This window comes from Alligator sinensis, unplaced genomic scaffold (assembly GCF_000455745.1).
Source record: "Alligator sinensis unplaced genomic scaffold, ASM45574v1 scaffold872_3, whole genome shotgun sequence".
Lineage (NCBI taxonomy): Eukaryota > Metazoa > Chordata > Crocodylia > Alligatoridae > Alligator > Alligator sinensis.
Genome location: NW_005842137.1, coordinates 2,002,445 through 2,005,855, shown reverse-complemented (window position 1 = coordinate 2,005,855; position 3,411 = coordinate 2,002,445).

Genomic DNA, 3,411 nt, shown 5'->3' with positions numbered 1-3,411 from the left:
CAGGAATGTTAACAGGTGATGGACTGTAGCTGGTAAAATGTAGAGAGGTTGCCTGAGGTTATCAGATGGCAGGCAGGTTGTCCTCAGGTTGCATTTGGCTGCAGGTTTAGGGCCCATTGGGTGCATCTGCACGAGACACTACTGAGTAGTCATTGCTCATTTATATAAGCAAGTACTAAATAAATACGCAGTAACCGGAGTTACCATGCAGTAGCAACAGTGAACGTCTTTTAAGCGCCGCTACTGTGCAGTAGCCTAATACTTCTGCATGCTAGCATCTCAGCATGGTTTTTGCCACACAACACTACTGTGCAGTAGTATGGGGCTACTGTGCAGTCAGCATCTCGTGGAGACGTGCTTGGGCTGATGAAGTCCTTGATCCCGATGCCTCCTCTTGAGCCGTGAAGTCAGTTTTCCTCAAGGTTAGCATCCCCTTAAAGGGTCCTGGTTTATAGAGCCGGGGTGCTCAGCCTGTTCTGAAAGCCAGGCCCATTTTTTGGATTATCTCATGCAGGATCCCAGAAATTGCCCCAAGTCCCTGGGTCTCTTTGAAGGTTTGCAGCCTAAGTTCTGGCTTTTAATTTTTCTAGGTAGGGAAGAGGAGCCAGAGAGATTACATTTTGGGACTTTTATACAGTGCTGCTGCTCGGTCGTTGAATAACCCTGATTAAAAAGCTCTTCCTCACTGTAGCCAAACTACGGGGACCTTTATTTTCTGTGTGTTCTGCCTTTGAAAACTCAAAGCATTGTTTCTGTTCCCTGTCTCACGCACATGCATGCACATAATTTTATTTTACTTTTTTCTCCGATCCCTTTTCCTTGGACTAAAAAAAAGCTGACTGAAGCATTGAAAATAGCATTAAAAATATACGCTTTGATCACCCAACAAGGGTCAATTGCTTTGTCATTTAAAATGACAAAAAAAGCCAGCACAGTTGAAAATAAATGAAAACAGCCAAAGAGGTAAATGATTTCTGAGTCAAAACAATACCAGAGGGGGGTAAAAAGGCACTTTTATTCTGGCATGGTGTTCACAGGTGGGATTTAGGTAAAACGCAATGATTATTGTTATAATGATGCTATGCAAAACCATACAAAAAGGAAACTCTCTAATGACTTTATTCCTTTCTGCCGTTTCTAGTCTGAAGCTGGACATGGGAACTAGTTTCCACAGCAGATGTTATTGCTGAGAAATAATGGCATTTTAATTGGGTTCCAATCTTGGCAAAGCCTAGGGGAGGATATAACCTTTCAGCAATGAAAAAAGGGGAAGCAACATTGCCTGTTGCATCTGGTGAAGGAAAAATATACCATTGGGGAAAGGGAAGGGGTTCAGTTGAATACATTTATAAGTTGCTATTCTCCACCCTCCCCCTCACTTGAAAAATATTAATGAAAATGGGAAAAAATGTTGAAAACTAGTGGAAAAATCTCAATCTTTCAGCAAAAATACAAATAAATAAAACTCTGAAAACCACATTTTTTTCCAGATGAAAATAGACTGAAGCTCTTTTAAAAATAGCCAAAAATGTTCAATGCTTTGGTGTTCGGAAAAGAAAAACAACTTTCTACGGCCTCAAATGTGTGGCCTCTGGGCTGTCTACCATGCTCGCCAGCCCACCCCACCCCAGCCCCAACCTGTACTTTGATAGTTACCATTTTAATAGGGTACAATTTTTCATCTGGATTTCTTTGCACCAAAAATGCAACTTGCTGTTGACTGATTTATTTATTTTAACAAATTCATAGTGATTTGGGCAAATTGTTTTGGTTAGAAAGAACAAAGAGAAAATCCCTTAGAAGTCAAAATATTTCAGTTTTCCAGCTAGCAATACCAATATTACTTTTCCAAATTGACTTCACTTATATCAAAACAAGCAGCTTCTTAGCTCAGGTGTTCATACAGCTCAATGTGTTGGACAGATGCAATTATAAGCAGCAATGCTTTATGCAAATATTTAAATATCAGTGGGATATTGTTGTACAGAAACTCTCCCAGACCCTGTCTGGGAGCAGAGCTTGAATAAAGAAGGCTCTAGACAGGTAGATCTAAACCAGGGGCGGGCAATTCTTTTGGGTGGAGGGCCGTTTATCGAGTTTTGGCAAGCTGTCATGGGCTGCATTTCCCTCTTCAGTGCAGGGAAGCAGGAACAGCCCCACAATCCCAGGGGCTAGGCAGGATTTCTGGTTGGGGAGGGCTGGGCAGGCCTTGCTGCTGGGTCCTGCCGCCAGCTTCATGTGGGTACTACTGCTCCTGGCTCCTGTCATCTTTGACAGGCAGCCAGGAGCAAATAAATATTAATTTTCTACATTTTTAGGGGCCTTGCAGGCTGGATAGAATGGCCTGGATCTGGCCCCCAGGCCATATTTTGCCCACCCCTGATCTAAACCTAGCTCTGACACTGACCTACTGCCTTACCACTGACAATGCACTTTCCTGTTTGGTGTGTCAACTTTTCCTGGTGCAATACAATGTTCCTTTGAAATCCATGCATCAAAAGCACCAGTGAACATAAAAAAAAGAATGCCTGCCCCAAGATTTTGGTTTCTTTATTTGAATAACAAAATTCCTAACTGGCAATTTGATCGCATCTATGAGTATATCATTGTGGATTCATTGATTGGGGTCTTGAACCAAAGCAGCATCTTTCTGGTGCCTCCACTGGGATCTGGATTTAGCTCCTGCCTCATGGTTAAAGGAAGCCACAAATTATAGAAGAAAAGAAATGTTTTGAAATCAGCTTTCATTTAGACTAAAAAGAGGATCTACATTGCGCCTTTCTAAAGAAATGAACTGAGTTTGCTTCTTGCTCGCTCCTGTGTCAATCAAGAGCTCAGTTTCCCTTCACCCTCAATATCAATTAGCAAAAGCCCCATCACACCCGATATCCCCTCATCCCTGGTATAAATCAGGAGTAGCACCATGAGACCTGCTCCTTCTCTTAACCACTCTGGTATAGATGAGGACTCACGTTATTCAGGTCATTGGAGCTCCAACAACATGTAAGAATGAAGAGAGAGTCAGACTGCATACATTTACTGTAAAATAACTCTCTTTTGAATCATCTCCCTGGGAATGTGTCCTTTGTCCAAGGTAGCAGTAAGAGAGATTTCAATGTGAATATCCATCACTACTCACAAGGCAACTCTGCTTGAAAATAGTAAATGGTGCAGCTGGGAAAAAAAGCAGATAGTCCTGAAATGTTCTTTCCTGCACTCTTCATATCACAAAGAGAAAAGTGTTTCTGAACTTTTGGAAGAGGCTAAGTCCCACTGCAAAACCAATGCAGCAATCAGAGTGTTGTTCAGATCCTTCCTCTCTTTTTTAATAAGAGAGCGCAGTGAAATGAGTTCATTTTGTCTCGCCGGATGGTTTGTTTTGCAAAATCATTGCTCTTTTCCTCTTGCTGT